Source organism: Salmo salar, chromosome ssa01 (genome assembly GCF_905237065.1).
Source record: "Salmo salar chromosome ssa01, Ssal_v3.1, whole genome shotgun sequence".
NCBI lineage: Eukaryota > Metazoa > Chordata > Actinopteri > Salmoniformes > Salmonidae > Salmo > Salmo salar.
The window spans coordinates 66,186,679-66,208,710 of NC_059442.1; the positions used below are offsets into that span (position 1 = coordinate 66,186,679).

Genomic DNA, 22,032 nt, shown 5'->3' on the forward strand with positions numbered 1-22,032 from the left:
TGGATCGACGTGCACAACAGCGTGTTCCAGTTCCCACAAATATCCAGAAACTTCGCACAGCCATTGAAGAGGAGTGGGACAATATTCCACAGGCTACAAGCAACAGTCTGATCAACTCTATGCTGAGATGTGTCGCGCTGCATGAGGCAAATGGTGGTCACACCAGATACTGACTGGTTTTCTGATCCAAGCCCAACCTTTTTTTTAAGGTATCGGTGACTAACAGATACAATAATGTATTCCCAGTCATGTGAAATCCATAGATTAGGGCCTAATGCATTTATTTAATTGACTGATGTCCTTATATAAACTGTAACTCCGTAAAATCTTAGAAACTGTTGCATGTTGCATTTATATTTTTGTTCAGTGTAAATATTATTCTCTGCATCTCTGCTAAAGACTGGGTAAAAAATTGCAAGGAATGTGTCTTAAGTACCTTTAGTTATTTATATTCTAAACCTTGCCATCAGGCAGGCCAGCTAAAATAGACAAGAAAGCTACTCTAACTTAATTGATATGGCTTCTTGGTAGTTAGGCTCCCAATCTCCCAACCACATAACTATCTGGGCTAGCTAAAGCCAACATCATGAAATTGCTATGTGGCTAGTAGTATTATAGAGAAACAACAACTACATTATGTGTTTTTTTTTACATGACAAATCTGAGGGGGCAAGTGCCCCTGTGCCCCCTATGGGCATGAAGCCAAGTGAACTACTTACTGTTACAACGTTACTACAGAGTTGTACATTCAGAATAGTTTGTGGGGGGAAAGGACACACGAGTAGACGATACCAATACGGAGGGGGAGAGTAAAATGATGTAGTTTCCATTGAACTAGAAGTAAAACAATGTGTAATGAATGGCAAAAAAAACACAACATACCGAATATATTAAATATTCTCAATATAAGCATGGTCAAGCTGAATTGGAACCAATAGTTGCTTGCTTCCCCCGCGTGAGAAATGGTTTCGCTGAACGAAGGTTTTGTTACAACCTAGCTAGCGAGTACAGAGTTTCATGCAGTTGCTCAGTCCCACACTGACAACGTCGCTGTGGCGGCAGCAGTGCGCATGAGGACCCACATACGTTGCAGGTCCTTTGTTGCGGATATCGAAGATGACTTAACCTCGACAGACTCTCAGCTGGCCAGGTAGTAAGGCATCCATCCCGATATCATCTTTACTTATGACATTGTATGTTCATCCTCTTTTGGGTGTCTTTGTTTCCCAAAATAGTTTATTGATTGCTGAAGTTTGCTTGAGATGTTTTCCGTTGCTAACTAACATGCAATAAGTTCAAATAAGCATACAATATTGTTGCTTAGGCTAACCTATGGCTAGAGAAAGTCAAATATTGTCAAGAAACTTGGAAGTGTTGCTTGCTTGTTATCCATGCTTTCATAATAGCAAGTGTTTGGGAAATTATGATTATCGTGTTTTATTTATATTAAAATAAGCAACTGCACAATGTCATTGAGGAACAAGGCAAATACCGTGTTGCGATTCTGTGAAATTAACTTGCTTGCTTTCTAGCTGCCTGATGCGCATGACTCCACAGTAGTTGAACACCGCGTAGTCGTATAGGAGAATACACTCCACTGTAGTAGAACAGCGCGTAGTCGTATAGGAGAATAGAGAGGAGGTGATTGATAGATAATTTGCTTTGTGCGCAGTGCTTGGGCCACTGGGACAAAAGCCTTACTGTATTCAAGGCTCCAGCTCTGTAACGCGGTTCGGTTGTCTGTACTTGACTCAACTCAACTCAACCCCCCTCTCGCCCTTTCCAACCCGCACTCACTCTGTGGAGTACTACTTTTTTCTCCCCCCCTCTCACCTAGCCTAGGCACCCTCACTATCGGCTGCCTAGGCTACCTCTCACCATGCTTGCATACCCTCAAATATCCAGAGGTGGAATTGTAGAGCTGGATATGCTATTATTATGGTTGTGCAGGCACATTGGGGTTTGGGCAATTCCACAGTAACAGAGTGATGCTGAGACTCACTTTTTCACTTTAAAATGTATGCGAAGTAAAAACCATTGATTGCTAAGTTTAACAACCCATACACCTACACTGAGTGTACAAAACATTATGAATGTTCCCGAGTGGTGCAGCGGTCTAAGGCACTGCATCTCAGTGCAAGAGGCGTCACTACAGTCCCTAGTTCGAATCAAGGCTGTATGAACATCCGGCCGTGACTGGGAGTCCCATTGGGTGGCGCACAATTGGCCCAGCGTCGTCCGAGTTTGGCCAGGGGTAGGTCGTCATTGTAAATAAGAATTTGTTCTTAACTGATTTGCCTAGTTAAATAAAGGTTACATTTAAAAAATGAATACCTGCTCTTTCCATGACATAGACTGACCAGGTGAATCCGAGTGAAAGCTATTATCCCTTATTGATGTAAATTGTTAAATCCACTTCAAACAGTGTAGATGAAGGGGAGGAGACAAGTTAAAGAAGGATTTTTAAGCCTTGAGACAATTGAGACATGGATTATGTGTGCTCCATTCAGAGGGTGAATGGGCAAGACAAAATATTTAAGTGCCTTTGAACGGGGGATGGTAGTAGGTGCCAGGCGCACCGGTTTGTGTCAAGAACTGCAACACTACTGTTTTTTTCATACTCAACAGTTTCCTGTGTGTATCAAGAATGGTCCACCACCCAAAGGACATCCATCCAACTTGACACAACTGCGGGAAGGATTGGAGTCAACATGGGCCAGCATCCCTGTGGAACGAAGTCGACACCTTGTAGAGTCCATGCTCCGAGGAATTGAGGCTTTTCTGAGCGCAAAAGACCTGTGTGAGGGGTGTAACTCAATATTAGCAAGGTGTTCTTAATGTTTTGTACACTCAGTGTATATGCAGAAGTCCACTTTTAAAAATTGCCACTGAGAATGTTACAAAACCACATTACCTTGAAGAACAGTGCAGATGCAAAGTTTGGTAACAGAATGACAGTAACATCTTCCTCAGTGTTTTATGTGACCACGTTTTCCAAAAACTGTGAAATATCTACTTTGAATTGAGATTCAAAGATGTCTGAGAAAGAATGGGGTATCAGCTATGATATGACACCTTGAGTTTGAAACAAAACTATTTTGGTTATGTAACTACAGTAAGTGAAGTGGATCAACAGCTGGTAACAGAATTTTTATTTTACCTCTAGGCAAGTCAGTTAAGAACAAATTCTTATTTTCAATGACGGCCTAGGAACAGTGGGTTAACTGCCTTGTTCAGGGGCAGAACGACAGATTTTTACCTTGTCAGCTCAGGGATTTCAGCCTTTCGGTTACAAGTCCAACGCTCTAACCACTAGGCTACCTGCCACCCCATAAGAATGACACCATGACAAGACACTAGGCAGTATTTCTTAATCTTACAGAAGGCAAATAGTTTTTGCTAAACTATGTTGATTTTAGTTGGCAGGGGTCTTCACTTCATCATTATTGTGTTTTGATGTATCTCTAATACCTTTTAAGACTTTTAGACTTCTAGTAGATGTTAAGACCCCTTTTCCATCTGTGTGACCAGAAATCAAAGCCTTTGCTTATTCCTCATTTTTAGGATGGAAAACGGTTGAAAAATGTATCTATGCCTTCATTTCCCAGAAATGTAGACTTTTAGCTTCCATTTCACACCTAATTTCCACTTTCATGTCATGTTTTGTGCCTGTAACCCTTGTCTGTTTTCAGGAACTGCAAGTCGAGAGTAATGTGGCTTTATTATAACATTTTATTGACACACTCCTCCGCTCCGCGATCTTAGAAGAGATTGATAGTCGTTTGTGGTGTTCCATGAGTTATCTCAACAAACACACACACACACACACACACACACACACACACACACACACACACACACACACTGGGCAAGACACCACACTCAGCAATATATTTCAGTCTTCTCGATCGTGGTTTAGCAGAGGATGGGTGCAGCGGGTATATCTTGATATGAGTCACTTTGTTCTTTGTTTTTGTTGCTGAATGGAATGCAACCCCTAGACTTTTCAGAAAACCCTTCAAATGCGTCTTTGACAAAGTTGGTCTGAATGGTGTGCTCATTCAATTTCATGAGTTCAGACAATCAAACTTCTCCTCTACTCTCTAAACAAAACAATCAAAGTGTTGCTGTATTGTTAGAATTGTTTTTTGGAGTCTTATTTTGGATCATGGTTGGAGTGTGTAATGTAATTGGGGGGCTACAGAATGTTTAGGTACACTGAATTAAAGTACAACTTACAATGGTACACTTTGACTATGGGTTTGTCAGGGTCGTTTCCTTTGGGACTAGGGAAGTTATTGTTAAGAGTATTTGTTTTTTCCCCTCTGGTTATGTTGAGGAAGAGATGGTTGACATTTGCAGACATCAGGCACTAAATACCAGGCAGGACTGGTTTTGTATCAGGATGGCCTGAAATTCCATAAATGCTTAGTGTAACTGTTTATCTGTTCTCACCTTACTAGGACAGCCTGAAAGAAGGTATGCCTATGTGTTTGTATATGTCTTGGTTCTCTCTAGGTTTACTAAGGTGGTTATTGGCAAAAATACTGGTTTTAGTGAAGGCCCCATGTACATAGTTGACCTTTCCCCTTCTTACGTGCAGGCAGGAGGGAATTTACTCGTTCACTTGAAAACTAATCTCAGTTCAACTGGCAAACTAGGTGCAAAGTCAGGCTTAGATTGCCTCAGATGCCCAGCTCTAGTATCTAAATGCAAAGGGGATGTTGATATGGGTAGGCCACCAGCCCTGTGTGTGTCTGAGTCTAGGGGCTGTTCAGGACAACAGTTTGTGTTTTGGTTCATACTTCTTAGCTATGGTGGTAAACACAGATATGATAACTACGCTTTGACTTGCTTGTGATTGCCAAAGAAAGCTGTGATACTCAGCATTGTTTAGTTTCACAATGATTGAAGATCATATCTTCTTTGCTGGACATTTTTAATGTTTGTGCTTTTCTAATAGCACATTTCTGTGTTCTATTCATGTGCTTTTCTAGTAACCGTTTTCTATGCTCATGCAAGTGACTGACTGATCGAATCCTCACTATCAGTAGCTGCAATTTGGCAGTACGCCCAGACCTTTGTTTTGAGAACGAAAGATATCTCAGTTTCAAGGTCTCAGCTTAGAGAGAAGAAGCCTCGTGAGGTATTGGTCTGTCACATGTCATGAACCAGTATTGGTCGGTCACATAAATTCAACAAAACAGTAATGATGAATTCATTACGCTAAATCATGCAAATATAACTTCTCTGTGTATAGCCGTACATAAGACAACTGCTGTACCTGTGTAAGAATTTCCACAACACTTCCTCAAACCTTTCCAGACAATCTGTTGTTATCAAACAACTGTGCTTGATTCAATTTCTTATTTTTAGCACAGTAAAACCTGAAAGGCCTATGCTGGAATCTGCATGGGAAACACAGTCAAGTTGAACAGGGTTGTCTCAGATAGCTAGACAGGCGGTAGACAGACAAGAGGGACTTGTTTTGGACATGGGATAGCTGTAGTAATTTATGGAGGTAATTAAACCAAGTAGGTTTTTAAAGGGGATCACTCTATGCTCCTGTGTGTGCTTAAGACGCACACATTTGCAAGACCTTTGTGTGTGAGGCCCTCCATTCTATGAGTGGGCAGCTGCGTGCCTGTGAGCAAGGCACTGTTCCATTCTCTCCCTCTCTCTGTAACCCTCTCGCTCTCTCACTTTATCTCTCTCCCCCTCTTTCTTTCTGTGGTTCCTTGGCCCAAGGCATTATGCAAAGCCTCCAGAAAAAAGGATTGTTAGCCATGCCTGTCTGTGCCTCTGTGTTGCACACATTTCATTTTAACGACGACCTTTTAACTCTTTCTGTGTGACCTTCAGTCATAACTGCTCTGCTTCGCCCACAACGTCAAAGTCTGTGAGCTGAGTTCCAACAAATAGTAATGTTCACCGGTTCCCCCCACGTTTCTGTGTGTATATAAACTCACGTCCTCTCACTGTCAACTGCATTTATTTTCAGCAAACTTAACATGTGTTAATATTTGTATGAACATAGCAAGATTCAACAACTCAGACATAAACTGAACAAGTTCCACAGACGTGCCTAACAGGAATGGAATAATGTCTCCCTGAACAAAGGGGGGGTCAAAACAAAAGTAACAGTCAATATCTGGTGTGGCCACCAGCTGCATTAACCTCTATGGGCTAGGTGGGACGCTTGCGATTTCGTCCCACCTACTCAACAGCCAGTGTAATCCTGTGGCGCGATATTCAAATACCTTAGAAATGCTATTACTTCAATTTCTCAAACATATGACTATTTTACACCATTTTAAAGACAAGACTCTCGTTAATCTAACCACACTGTCTGATTTCAAAAAGGCTTTACAACGAAAGCAAAACATTAGATTATGTCAGCAGAGTACCAAGCCAGAAATAATCAGACACCCATTTTTCAAGCTAGCATATAATGTCACATAAACCCAAACCACAGCTAAATGCAGCACTAACCTTTGATGATCTTCATCAGATGACACACCTAGGACATTATGTTATACAATACATGCATGTTTTGTTCAATCAAGTTCATATTTATATCAAAAACCAGCTTTTTACATTAGCATGTGACGTTCAGAACTAGCATACTTCCGTTGAATTTACTAAATTACTCACGATAAACGTTCACAAAAAGCATAACAATTCTTTTAAGAATTATAGATACAGAACTCCTCTATGCACTCGATATGTCTGATTTTAAAATAGCTTTTCGGTGAAAGCACATTTTGCAATATTCTGAGTAGATAGCCCGGCATCACAGGGCTAGCTATTTAGACACCCAGCAAGTTTAGCACTCACCAAAGTCAGATTTACTATAAGAAAAATGTTATTACCTTTGGTGTTCTTCTTCAGAATGCACTCCCAGGACTTCTACTTCAAAAAACAAATGTTGGTTTGGTCCCAAATAATCCATTGTTATATCCAAATAGCGGCGTTTTGTTCGTGCGTTCAAGACACTATCCGAAAGGGTAAAGAAGGGTGACGAGCATGGCGCATTTCGTGACAAAAAAATTCTAAATATTCCATTACCGTACTTTGAAGCATGTCAACCGCTGTTTAAAATCAATTTTTATGCCATTTTTCTCGTAAAAAAAACGATAATATTCCGACCGGGAATCTGCATTTAGGTAAACAGACGAAAGAAAAAAAAGCATGGGGTCGACTCGGGCACGTGCCTAAGCCCATTGTCCTCTGATCGGCCACTTGCCAAAAGCGTAAATGTGTTTCAGTCTGGGGCTGCCTCGATATCGTTCAGCTTTTTCCCGGGCTCTGAGAGCCTATGGGAGCCGTAGGAAGTGTCACGTTACAGCAAAGATCCTCAGTCTTCAATAAAAAGAGCCAAGATGAACAACAACTTGTCAGACAGGCCACTTCCTGTAAGGAATCTTCTCAGGTTTTTGCCTGCCATATGAGTTCTGTTATACTCACAGACACCATTCAAACAGTTTTAGAAACTTTAGGGTGTTTTCTATCCAAAGCCAATAATAATTCTAGTTACTGGGCAGGAGTAGTAACCAGATTAAATCGGGTACGTTTTTTTATCCGGCCGTGTCAATACTGCCCCCTACCCCCAACAGGTTAACTGTGACCTTAATTGCCTACCATCTGTAAGCTGTTAGTGTCTTAACGACCGTTCCACAGGTGCATGTTCATTAATTGTTTATGGTTCATTGAACAAGCATGGGAAACAGTGTTTAAACCCTTTACACTGAAGATCTGTGAAGTTATTTGGATTTTTAAGAAGGTCCTGAAAAAGGGAAGTTTCTTTTTTTGCTGAGTTTGTCATTCACATGATGCATCAAATACCCACAGAGACCGGCTGGTGAGAAAAAAGGAGCCATTCTGGCATACACCAGAGCAACCCTCCCCAACCCCCTGTCAATGACAAGATGTGGTTTCAGTTGAACCGCATTTTCGGAAGGGAATCATTTTTTTAAAGCCCTGAGTCACATCGCCACATCTTTCTTTTGTCTCTCATCATTCATTTTAATTGGCTTCTTTGAATTTTCATCATTACCACTGATTGGTGAGAGGCCTGATGAGAAGCCTTATGTTGAGATGGACAAAGAAAGGAGACTACTGAAGACTGTTGGGTTCAATAAGTCAGGGTTCAATGTAGTTATATTTCCTTGTGGACTGAACCTGAGAGAGATGACTGACAGTGTTTCTGTCTAGACTTTCAATGAATGCACGTCCCCAAAAAGTGTGTACGTTGACATCCCATACATTGACTTTGGCTGAAAGAGAACTCCTGTCTGCGTGGTGTAAAGTTTCCAGTGTTGTTTTTGCACTGCATTCTCTAGGGACGGACTGGGACAAGAATTACGCCCTGGTCCTGTCATTTTGTACCCACCTTTTTTTTTAGGGTTGGGCTGTATCCAGATTTTGATATCGTCATACCGTCCTTCTGTCATTCCGAGATTTATGGTATTACCGGCTTAGTTCACAAAGGGATGCCAAAGAATGCAAAAAATACCATTTGGGCGTCTATTACCAGAATGCAAAAAAAAATTGTATAAGTAATAGTGAATTTCCTAGGAGGCTGCTAGCTAAATATGCTAATGAGCGCAAACCAAAATAAACTAATTGCAAAGACAGGAAATCCAACTCATAAAGTTATACATATATACAGTACCAGTCAAAAGTTTGAACACGCCTACTCATTCCAGGGTTTTTCTTTGTTTTTACTATTTTCTACATTGTAAAATAATAGTGATGAAATCAAAAATATGAAATAACACACATGGAATTATGTAGTAACCAAAAAAGTGTTAAACAAATCAAAATATATTGTAGATTCTTCAAAGTAGCCACCCTTTGCCTTGATGACAGCTTTGCACACGCTTGGCATTCTCTCAACCAGCTTCACCTGGAATGCTTTTCCAACAGTCTCGAAGGAAAAGCACTTGTTGGTTGCTTTTCCTTCACTCTGCGGTCCAACTCATCCCAAACCATCTCATTTGGGTTGGGGTCAGGTGATTGTGGAGGCCAGGTCATCTGATGCAGCACTCCATCACTCTCATTCTTGGTCAAATTGCCCTTACACAGCCCGGAGGTGTGTTTTGGGTCATTGTCCTGTTGAAAAACAAATGATAGTCCCACTAAGCACAAACCAGATGGGATGACGTATCACTGCAGAATGCCTTGGTAACCATGCTGGTTAAGTGTGCCTTGAATTCTAAATAAATCACAGACAGTGTCACCAGCAAGCACCATCACACCTCCTCCTCCATGCTTCACGGTGGGAACCACACATGCAGAGATCACCCGTTCACCTACTCTGCGTCTCACAAAGACACGGCGGGTGGAACCAAAAATCTCAAATCAGACCAAAGGACAGATTTCCACCAGTCTAATGTCCATTGCTCATGTTTCTTGGCCCAAGCAAGTCTCTTCTTATTATTGGTGTCCTTTAGTAGTGGTTTCTTTGCCGAAATTCAACCATGAAGGCCTGATTCACGCAGTCTCCTCTGAACAGTTGGTGTTGAGATGTGTCTGTTACTTGAACTCTGTGAAGCATTTATTTGGGCTGCAATTTCTGAGGCTGCTAACTGTAATGAACTTATCCTCTGAAGCAGAGGTAACTCTGAGTCTTCCTTTCCTGTGGCGGTCCTCATGAGAGCCAGTTTCATCATACCGCTTGATGGTTTTTGCGACTGCACTTGAAGAAACTTTCAAAGTTCTTGAAATGTTCTGTATTGACTGACCTTCATGTGTTAAAGTAATGATGGACTGTCATTTTTCTTTTCTTATTTGAGCCGTACTTGCCATAATAGGGACTTGGTCTTTTACCAAATAGGGCTATCTTCTGTATACCACCCCAACCTAGTCACAACACAACTGAATGGCTCAAACGCAATAAGAAGGAAAGAAATTCCACAAATTAACTTTTAACATGGCACACCTGTTCATTGAGATCCATTCTAGGTGACTACCTCATGAAGCTGGTTGAGAGAATGCCAAGAGTGTGCAAAGCTGTCATCAAGGAAAAGGATGGCTACTTTGAAGAATCTCAAATATAAAATATATGTTGATTTGTTTAACACTTTTTTGGATACTACATTATTCCATATGTGTTATTTCATAGTTTTGATGTCTTTACTGTTAGTCTACAATGTAGAAAATAGTACAGATAAAGAAAAACCCTTGAATGAGTAGGTGTGTCCAAACTTTTGACTGGTACTGTAGGTAGGAGCTACCAAATGTAATTGTTGGTGAGTTTGGACATTTACAAGTGAATGTGAACGAGAGACATTGTGAAAATGAACAAAGTTTTGATGCAAGCTTGTCTGAAGGAAGAATAGTACTGGCTCTGGAGCAGCATGTGTAAACACTGTGTCTGTGTGGAGTCTGGAGTCGCTAGTGCAACGGGCCTTTCTGCTCAGAGAAGATGGGGGAGGAGCAGAAAGGAGAGGAGAAGAAACACAAGGAATTTTGTGCTTCAGTTATACTTCTCCACTCAGATGAGAATTCACGAACTGGCATTCTATCAGCAGACAGCTCTCTGATACCTACACAAAGTTGAGACCCTCCTCTCTCCGACAGGGACAAGGGGACAAACTTCCAAATCTGTGTTTTTCCCGCAATTGCATTTTGAAATGTTATTCGATCAGAATGCATTTTTCTCTCAAGAGCATGGGGGGAGAGGAGAGTGGTTCGCTCATCACAGCAGCATGCCCCAGAAAAACAGGCACATGGGCAGGGCAGACACTTTCATTACAGGAATCATGAGAATAATGCACCTTACTGTTTGGAAAAATCCATGATCTTTGGGGACTCCCAAGTGTCGCAGCGGTCTAAGTCACCACATCTCAATTCTAGTGGCGTCACTACAGACACTTGTTCGATTCCAGGCAGTATCACAACTGGTTGTGATTGGGAGTCCCATAGGGTGGCGCACAATTGACCCAGGGTTGTCCGGGTTCGGGTTTGGCCGGGGTAGGCCATCATTGGAAATAAGAATTTGTTCTTCACTGACTTGCCTAGTTAAATAAAGGTAAAGAAATATATATTGGCTATCGAACTGATGACAAGTCGGAGCAGGACTCGGCTGCTGCCGTGTTTTGAATGTGAGTTTGCATGACCTCAGCCAATCAGAAAACCGGGCTGGTCCATTTTGGTAGGGGGCCGGCCGTTGCTCACTGATCAGCCAAAGGCTCATTATAGATTTACATTTTACATTTACGTCATTTAGCAGACGCTCTTATCCAGAGCGACTTACAAATTGGTGAATTCACCTTATGATATCCAGTGGAACAACCACTTTACAATAGTACATCTATATCTTTTTTTTGGGGGGGGGGGGTTAGAAGGATTACTTAATCCTATCCCAGGTATTCCTTAAAGCGGTGGGGTTTCAGGTGTCTCCGGAAGGTGGTGATTGACTCCGCTGTCCTGGCGTCGTGAGGGAGCTTGTTCCACCATTGGGGTGCCAGAGCAGCGAACAGTTTTGACTGGGCTGAGCGGGAACTGTGCTTCCGCAGAGGTAGGGGGGCCAGCAGGCCAGAGGTGGATGAACACAGTGCCCTTCTTTGGGTGTAGGGACTGATCAGAGTCTGAAGGTACGGAGGTGCCGTTCCCCTCACAGCTCCATAGGCAAGCACCATGGTCTTGTAGCAGATGCGAGCTTCAACTGGAAGCCAGTGGAGAGTGTGGACGAGCGGGGTGACGTGAGAGAACTTGGGAAGGTTGAACACCAGACGGGCTGCGGCGTTCTGGATGAGTTGTAGGGGTTTAATGGCGCAGGCAGGGAGCCCCGCCAACAGCGAGTTGCAGTAATCCAGACGGGAGATGACAAGTGCCTGAATTAGGACCTGCGCCGCTTCCTGTGTGAGGCAGGGTCATACTCTGCGAATGTTGTAGAGCATGAACCTACAGGATTGGGTCACCACCTTGATGTTAGCGGAGAACGACAGGGTGTTGTCCAGGGTCACGCCAAGGCTCTTAGCACTCTGGTAGGAGGACACAATGGAGTTGTCAACCGTGATGGCGAGATCATGGAACGGGCAGTCCTTCCCCGGGAGGAAGAGCAGCTCCGTCTTGCCGAGGTTCAGCTTGAGATGGTGATCCGTCATCCACACTGATATGTCTGCCAGACATGCAGAGATGCGATTTGCCACCTGGTTATCAGAAGGGGGAAAGGAGCAGATTAGTTGTGTGTCATCTGCATAGCAATGATAGGAGAGACCATGTGAGGATATGACAGAGGCAAGTGACTTGGTGTATAGCGAGAATAGGAGAGGGCCTAGAACTGAGCCCTGGGGGACACCAGTGGTGAGAGCACGTGGTGCGGAGACGGATTCTCGCCCCGCCATCTGGTAGGAGCGACCTGTCAGGTAGGACGCAATCCAAGAGTGAGCCGCGCCAGAGATGCCCAACTCGGAGAGGGTGGAGAGGAGGATCTGATGGTTCACAGTATCAAAGGCAGCAGATAGGTCTAGAAGGATGAGAGCAGAGGAGAGAGAGTTAGCTTTAGCAGTGCGGAGAGCCTCTGTGACACAGAGAAGAGCAGTCTCAGTTGAATGACCTGTCTTGAAACCTGACTGATTTGGATCTAGAATGTCATTCTGAGAGAGATAGCAAGAGAGCTGGCCAAGGACGGCACGCTCAAGAGTTTTGGAGAGGAAAGAAAGAAGGGATACTGGTCTGTAGTTGTTGACATCGGAGAGATCGAGTGTTGGTTTTTTGAGAAGGGGTGCAACTCTCGCTCTCTTGAAGACAGAAGGGACGTAGCCAGCGGTCAAGGATGAGTTGATGAGCGAGGTGAGGTAAGGGAGAAGGTCTCCGGAAATGGTCTGGAGAAGAGAGGAGGGGATAGGGTCAAGCAGGCAGGTTGTTGGGCGGCCGGCCTTCACAAGTTGCAGGATTTCATCTGGAGAGAGAGGGGAGAAAGAGGTCAAAGCATAGGGTAGGACAATGTGAGCAGGACCAGCGGTGTCGTTTGACTTAACAAACGAGGATCGGATGTCCTCAACCTTCTTTTCAAAATGGTTGACAAAGTAATCCGCAGAGAGGGAGGAGGGGGGGAGGGGGAGGAGGATTCAGGAGGGAGGAGAAGGTGGCAAAGAGCTTCCTAGGGTTAGAGGCAGATGCTTGGAATTTAGAGTGGTAGAAAGTGGCTTTAGCAGCAGAAACAGAGGAAGAAAATGTGGAGAGGAGGGAGTGAAAAGATGCCAGGTCCACAGGGAGGCTAGTTTTCCTCCATTTCCGCACGGCTGCCCGGAGCCCTGTTCTGTGTGCTTGCAATGAGTCGTCAAGCAACGGAGCAGGAGGGGAGGACCGAGCCGGCCGGGAGGATAGGGGACATAGAGAGTCAAAGGATGCAGAAAGGGAGGAGAGGAGGGTTGAGGAGGCAGAATCAGGAGATTGGTTGGAGAAGGATTGAGCAGAGGGAAGAGATGATAAAATGGAAGAGGAGAGAGTAGCAGGAGAGAGAGAGCGAAGGTTGTGACGGCGCAATACCATCTGAGTAGGGGCAGAGTGAGTAGTGTTGGAGGAGAGCGAGAGGGAAAAGGATACAAGGTAGTGGTCGGAGACTTGGAGGGGAGTTGCAGTGAGATTAGTAGAAGAACAGCATCTAGTAAAGATGAGGTCAAGCGTAGGGGGGGACGGTGAGTGGGTGAGGCCAAAAGAGGAGAGGAGTGGAAAGAAGGACGCAGAGAGAAATGAGTCAAAGGTAGATGTAGGGAGGTTAAAGTCACCCAGAATTGTGAGGGGTGAGCCATCCTCAGGAAAGGAACTTATCAAGGCGTCAAGCTCATTGGTGAACTCTCCAAGGGAACCTGGAGGGCGATAAATGATAAGGATGTTAAGCTTGAATGGGCTAGTGACTGTGACAGCATGGAATTCAAAGGAGGAGATAGACAGATGGGTCAGGGGAGAAAGGGAGAATGCCCACTTGGGAGAGATGAGGATTCCAGTGCCACCACCCCGCTGACCAGATGCTCTCGGGGTATGCGAGAACACGTGGTCAGACGAGGAGAGAGCAGTAGGAGTAGCAGTGTTTTCTGTGGTAATCCATGTTTCCGTCAGCGCCAAGAAGTCGAGGGACTGGAGGGTAGCATAGGCTGAGATGAACTCTGCCTTGTTGGCCGCAGACCGGCAGTTCCAGAGGCTGCCGGAGACCTGGAACTCCACGTGGGTCGTGCGCGCTGGGACCACCAGGTTAGAGTGGCAGCGGCCATGCGGTGTGAAGTGTTTGTGTGGCCTGTGCAGAGAGGAGAGAACAGGGATAGACAGACACATAGTTGACAGGCTACAGGAGAGGCTACGCTAATGCAAAGGAGATTGGAATGAAAATTATCTAAACAACTGGGGAAGCGAGAGAGCCGAGGGCCTCCCTCACTAACCATTCACTGAAACACTCAAATATAACTTTTCCAACTTCCACTTAGAAATTATAATTGATGTAAACTACAGTGGTTCAATGTTTCCAGGAATAGGCTCAAACTTAGTTTATTCAGCTAGATAACTTGGTACAGTATTCTTCCGTGAAACCCACCCAGTGCACCGTGTCCTATGACGCCGTAGCTAACTAGCATGCTAGCATCCAATAACACACGGCTAGCACCAATACTTGGTTACAACAAACTACCAATGGATCATTCGTGTCCGTGTCTAGTTCCTTTCATAACGCAGAAGTAATTAAACGTTGGCTAGCTAACACAAAGTCAGTCCTGCTAGCTACACAAGTGGACTACACAACTCGAAAGCTTACGTTGCAAAAATCTTGTTGACTAAAATGATACAGTACCGCTAGCTGGTAGAGTTGGCTAGCTAGCAGTGGCTGCGTTTACCTTTATCTTTGATACAAAGACAACTATGTAGCTAGCTAACGTTACACTAATCAAATCGTTCCGTTGTAATGTATTTAGTTTCTACAGTGCTGCTAGTTGGTAAAGTTGGCTAGCTAGCAGAGAAATTGCTTAATATCATATTGAAACAAAATCTTAGCAGGCCCATGGGCCTGTGTGTATCAATTTCGACCAGCCCATCCAACAAAAAAATGGTTCAGCCCGTCTGGCATTTGCCAGAATTGCCAGATGGCCAATCCGCCCCTGACCTAATCTTAGGCTCCTGTTTTTATCTTGAGATGAGAGGTGCTTGTATTACTTTTTTTGTCAAAGTTAAACCACAGACCTTGTGTCTGGATGATTTCTGCCTTTTTGTGTGTGTGTGTGTGTGTGTGTGTGTGTGTGTGTGTGTGTGTGTGTGTGTGTGTGTGTGTGTGTGTGTGTGTGTGTGTGTGTGTGTGTGTGTGTGTGAGAGTCATGGGCAACCACCTCTAAATCATACACCCTGAATTCCCTATCGACAGCTGAAGTAACCTCATGTTTTGCTTTCTTTAGTTATTCACTATCATAAGACTTTTAACGAAAGAGTCATTCTTCTGTTTATTTTCCACTTTCTCCTTTTCTCCTTTTCTTAACTTCTCTAGGGCCGGCGGGACGAAATCGTCCCACCTACGTAACAGCCAGTGGAATCCTGTGGCGCGTTATTCAAATACCTTAGAAATGCTATTACTTCAATTTCTCAAACATAAGACTATTTTACACCATTTTAAAGACAAGACTCTCGTTAATCTAACCACACTGTCCGATTTCAAAAAGGCTTTACAACGAAAGCAAAACATTAGATTATGTCAGCAGAGTACCCAGCCAGAAATAATGACACCCATTTTTCAAGCTAGCATATAATGTCACATAAACCCAAACCACAGCTAAATGCAGCACTAACCTTTGATGATCTTCATCAGATGACACACCTAGGACATTATGTTATACAATACATGCATGTTTTGTTCAATCAAGTTCATATTTATATCAAAAAACAGCTTTTTACATTAGCATGTGACGTTCAGAACTAGCATACCCCCCGCAAACTTCCGGTGAATTTACTAAATTACTCACGATGAACGTTCACAAAAAGCATAACAATTATTTTAAGAATTATAGATACAGAACTCCTCTATGCACTCGATATGTCAGATTTTAAAATAGCTTTTCGGTGAAAGCACATTTTGCAATATTCTAAGTAGATAGCCCGGCATCACAGGGCTAGCTATTTAGACACCCAGCAAGTTTAGCACTCACCAAAGTCAGATTTACTATAAGAAAAATGTTATTACCTTTGGTGTTCTTCGTCAGAATGCACTCCCAGGACTTCTACTTCAATAACAAATGTTGGTTTGGTCCCAAATAATCCATCGTTATATCCAAATAGCGGTGTTTTGTTCGTGCGTTCAAGACACTATCCGAAAAGGTAAAGAAGGGTGACGAGCATGGCGCATTTCGTGACAAAAAAATTCTAAATATTCCATTACCGTACTTCGAAGCATGTCAACCGCTGTTTAAAATCCATTTTTATGCAATTTTTCTCGTAAAAAAGCGATAATATTCCGACCGGGAATCTGCATTTAGGTAAACAGACGAAAGAAAATAAAGCATGGGGTCGACTCGGGCACGCGCCTAAGCCCATAGTACTCTGATCGGCCACTTGCCAAAAGCGATAATGTGTTTCAGCCAGAGGCTGCCTCGATATCATTCAGCATTTTCCCGGGCTCTGAGAGCCTATGGGAGCCGTAGGAAGAGTCACGTTATAGCAAAGATCCTCAGTCTTCAATAAAAAGAGCCAAGATGAACAACAACTTGTCAGACAGGCCACTTCCCATATAGAATCCTCTCAGGTTTTTGCCTGCCATATGAGTTCTGTTATACTCACAGACACCATTCAAACCGTTTTAGAAACTTTAGGGTGTTTTCTATCCAAAGCCAATAATTATATGCATAGTCTAGTTACTGGGCAGGAGTAGTAACCAGATTAAATCGGGTACGTTTTTTATCCGGCCGTGTCAATACTGCCCCCTATCCCCAACAGGTTAACAACACCGCATATCTCCTGTCTGAGTCATTTAAGGTTTGGTTAGACTTTCTGTTGATTCTGTCTAAAATGTAATCCCTCAATTATACACCCCTAAAGAAGAAATAGAACGTTTCCGAATGATGTATGGTGCAAACGACATAATTCAACGTATTAGGAAGTAGAACTTGTTTTCCATGCTAGTGTGAAGCAGTGGCCTTCCTACAGTTTTTCACAGTATTTGCCATTGTATTTCAGTTTCTCTGCCAATAAGTTTTGCCTCACATAATTGTGAAGACTAATGAGCTAAAGGAAATCATGTTTCTTCCATCTCAGTTGTGTTCATAATGTTAGCTAAATTAGGGTTGGTGTGTTTTGGCAATCTCTTTGCACTACACCTTCATCTTTTACATTATGTGAACGATAATGTCTCTCATTAAAGCCACGGAAGTTCAAGGCCGACCGCTGTACCGCAGGTATTGCTTGTAGAAAAAGGATCTTTGTGGCAATCTTTGTGGTCAATCTTCGTGAAAATAAATAAATATTTTCAAGACAGTCATGGTACCAATAATTGCTTCTATTACACCAGAGGAATGTCCTTAAACTGCTTATTTTGAAATTGCACACAGAAGACATTATAAGGATAACTAGCGAATGGCAGCCTGCGGTATCCCGGTTGGCCTCCAACTTCAGATACTCAATGAGAGGGGGCAGCACTAAGATAGCCTGCAACATCTTTTCCTGGTGTAGCTCAAACTGTGCATGTTATGTCTACATAAATCTCCCACATGAGAGGCCATCTTAGCCGACTTCCTTGGCTTCAAATACGCTATTGAGTCTTCACATAGGAATGAATGCTATCACGTTACCGATGGCTTTGTCCATTCATATATATATAGTCATGGGCACAGACATTGACCTGTTTTTTTACAACCTTGGATCCACTACACCCACCCACCCACACTCACACATACACATTAATACATACAAACACACACACACACACACACACACACACACACACACACACACACACAGCTCTCAAGACAGTTGCCAAGAAAGTAACAGATGGATGTTTGGTTGAATGGGTAAGGCTCACCTTTCTCATGAATGAGTGGATGTCTTGACTCAATGGAATGCCCATAATTGCCTGTCACCCTCCATCCCAACACTCCCCCATTCCCACACCATTCATCGACTATGCTCCCCCATACCAGACCTGCAGTGTTATCAAATCAAATTTTATTGGTCACATACACATGGTTAGCAGATGTTAATGTGAGTGTAGCAAAATGCTTCTGCTTCTAGTTCTGACAGTGCAGTAATATCTAACAAGTAATCTAACAATTCCCCAACAACTACCTAATACCCACAAATCTAAAGGGGTGAATGAGAATATGTAAATTTAAATATATGTATGAGCGGTGGCCGAGCGGCATAGGCAAGGTGAAATAGATGGTATAAAATACAGTATATACATATGATATGAGTTATGTAAACATTATTTAAAGTGCCATTGTTTAAAGTGGCAATCTAGTGATCCATTTATTAAAGTGGCCAGCGATTGGGTCTCAATGTAGGCAGCAGCCTCTCTGAGTTAGTGATTGCTGTTTAGCAGTCTGATGGCCTTGAGATAGAAGCTGTTTTTCAGTCTCTCGGTCCCAGCTTTGATGCACCTGTACTTACCTCGCCTTCTGGATGGTAGCGGTGTGAACAGGCAGTGGCTCGGGTGGTTGTTGTCCTTGATGATCTTTTTGGCCTAAGTGTGACATCGGGTGCTGTAGATGTCCTGGAGGGCAGGTAGTTTGCCCCCAGTGATGCGTTGTGCAGACCACACCACCCTGTAACTAGCTTGGAGGGGACAGCTACACAAGACATGCAATATGGGATTGGAAGTGACTGTCTATATAACGTCACCTATTTACACACCATACTGTAGGAGTGGCCCCCTTCATTAGCCTTTATGGATTCCTGTGAGGTGGATTAATCATGATGGTCTGCTCTGGAAGCTCTCATGTAACGTATCCCTGGTGGATAAGGGCCTGATTTAATGTGCATAGAGCAGCCTGTCAGGGGTAATGGGAGAAACCATATACTGAGGGACGGGGGTGAGGGGGTGAGAGAGGAGGTAATTAGTAGGATACCTGATGTGTGGAGAGCCCTGGCTGGCATGCATTGTTTTTTCCAGAGGCCAAGGGGGGCCCCTGGCCTAATCCTTCTTAACTTCTCTAGGGTAGGGGGCAGTATTTTGACGTCTGGATGAAAGGCGTGCCCGTAGTAAACTGCCTGCTACTCAGGCTCAGAAGGTAGGATATTCATATTATTAATAGATTTGGATAGACAACACTCTGACGTTTCTAAAACTGTTTGAATGATGTCTGTGAGTATAACAGAACTCATATGGCAGGCAAAAACCTGAGAAAAATCCAACTAGGAAGTGTGGAAATCTGAGGTTTGTAGTTTTTCAAGTGATTGCCAATACAGTATACAGTGACTTATGGTTCATTTTGCACTTCCTAAGGCTTCCACTAGATGTCAACAGTCTTTAGAATGTTTCATGCTTCTACTGTGAATGGGGAGAGAATAAGAGGTGATTCAACAAGTGGACTAGGCTGAGGCCAATGAGTTGTTTACTGCGCGGTCACGCAGGCACACCGTTCCTTATTTTTCCTCTGTAATGAATACGCTATTGTCCGGTTGGAATATTATCGAAGATTTATGATAAAAAAGACCCTAAGGATTGATTGTAAACATCGTTTGACATGTTTCTACGAACTGTAATGGAACTATTTTGACTTTTCGTCTGAATTTAATGCGCGAGCACAGCGCATTTGGAGTACTCGACCGAACGCGCGAACAAAAAGGAGGTATTTGGACATGTATATGGACTTTATCGAAACAAATGAACATTTATTGGGGAACTGGGATTCCTGGGAGTGCATTCCGACGAAGATCATCGAAGGTAAGTGAATATTTATAATATTATTTCTGAGTTTTGTTGACTCCACAAAATGGTGGGTTTGGTTTCGTGTCTGAACGCTGTACTCAGATTATTGCAAAGTGTGCTTTCGCTGTAAAGTTTTTTTGAAATCTGACAAAAAAGCGGTTGCATTAATAAGGAGAAGTGTATCTATAATTACTTTAATAACAGTTTAATATTTTATCAACGTTTATGATGAGTATTTCTGTAAATTGATGTGCTCATTCACCGGAAGTTTTGGGAGGCAAAACATTTCTGAACATTACACGCCAATGTAAAATGGGGTTTTTGGATATAAATATTAACTTTATCGAGCAAAACATGCATGTATTGTGTAACATGAAGTCCTATGAGTGCCATCTGATGAAGATCATCAAAGGTTAGTGATTAATTTTAGCTGTATTTCTGGTTTTTGTGATGCCTCTCCTTGCTTGGAAAATGACTGTGGTTTGTCTTGTTTAGGTGCTGTCCTAACATAGTCTGATGTTATGCTTTTGCCGTGAAGCCTTTTTGAAATCGGACAATGTGGTTGGATTAACGAGAAGTGCATCTTTAAAATGGGATATAATAGTTGTATGTTTGAGAAATTTGAATTATGAGATTTTTGTTGTTTTGAATTTGCCACCCTGCTATTTCACTGGCTGTTGAATAGTGTGTCCCGCAGGTGACTAGCAGGATGCTAGCGTCCCACATACCCCAGAGAGGTTAATAACAGTCTCCAACCCCTGAACCTACCCAGTTCAGTTTTGTGCTACAGATTAGTGATGATTTAGGAAGAAGTGGTCCTAAATCAGCTTTGAAGAGCATATAATCATTACTGCTCATTAGGGCTGGCACAATTACCATATAACCGTGTAACCAACATTTTTTTATTTATTTCACCTTTATTTAACTAGGTAGGCCAGTTGAGAACAAGTTCTCATTTACAACATGGATGATAAAATAACCGCAAACATTTTTTTTTGGGGGGGGGACAAACAGCTGACTGAAACGACCGGGCATTCGTGTGGTTGAATGATTAAGAAATCATAGGTACCTGGGCCCAGGGGCTTCAGTCCTGGTAAGCCCCTGCATTAATCCGGCCCTGTATGTCGCTAGCTTTAAAATGGCAACAAAGCAGCAGTATTGTAATCGACACACACTTAGACCTCCATTGTGTACGTGTGTGTATGCCTACGTGTGTGTGTGTGTGTGTGTGTGTGTGTGTGTGTGTGTGTGTGTGTGTGTGTGTGTGTGTGTGTGTGTGTGTGTGTGTGTGTTTTTTTTATATGTCAGCGCCCTGGAAACCTTTCTCAAGAAAGGTGTGTCTTCTCTGTTTTGTTTTTCTGTTTGTCACAGGACTGGGTTGTCATGGTCACTGCTCTTCTTTCAGCGAAAAATAAATGAATGGTCTTTAAAACTGCTCATAGAGATAAAGACAGTTTTTATTTGTGTAGAAGCTCATGGTCACGGTTGTTAAAGAAATGTAATTTAGAATTGACTTGGAAGGCCAAAATCAACCACAGTTACTGCACATCAAATCAGATGTTGTCAAGTAAAAAGCTGAATGAATGAGAGCTGCTTTGTTTCTGTTCTCACCAGGCTCCTGTTGCATGATGGGGTGGTGTTTGGGACAAAGTGTCCAGCTAATGGGTGCTGGGCTGATGGTCGGAGGGCGGCTTGGTATACAGTGATCTCTCCAGAACCGTTTTACGACCTCATCCTCAACACGAGAAAGGGCTGACCCAGCATTAACTCTTCATGCCCACACAGACGCTACTTGAGACTTTCACAAGAGAATGGTAGCTCTCCTTCTCTCCCAGTGGGCCTGAAAACACCACCTGATGAGGAAGAATAATTTTTGTAACACCTTTTAAGCCACTATAACTCTAATATAGTCAATAGCGTGTCTTTTGTCATAATAAAAGCATGCCATCTTATTAAATCTCCCGAAATACTTGAGTATGCAGATAAGGGAGAGGGAGAGGGGGAGGGGGAGAGGGAGAGGGAGCGAGGGAGAGGGAGAGAGATTTTAAAATACAACACAACACAACCACACATGTGGATAATGCATTTACAATCATCGAGGATGACACAAAAAAGTTAGACAACTTGTTTCCATTGTGGTCCTCTTAAATGGTTAAAAAATGTAAAATCTTCAACATACTAGGCCTAGG

At 43.1% G+C, this 22,032-nt stretch overlaps 1 protein-coding gene across 3 annotated transcripts in view; it reads left to right on the forward strand.

The window, feature by feature from the left end:
• Positions 1 to 995: 995 nt before the first annotated feature.
• Positions 996 to 22,032, forward strand: part of LOC106607475 (protein FAM53B) — a 48,563-nt gene continuing 27,526 nt past the window's right edge. Inside the window, exons 1-2 of one of the 3 annotated variants that reach the window (XM_045721214.1) lie at positions 1,008 to 1,150; positions 2,629 to 2,828. The gene's annotated coding sequence lies outside the window, so the exon portion shown is untranslated. Of the gene's footprint in view, positions 1,151 to 2,628; positions 2,829 to 22,032 lie in introns of all 3 variants that reach the window. The other 2 variants (XM_045721222.1, XM_014204460.2) reach the window with 2 other exon arrangements.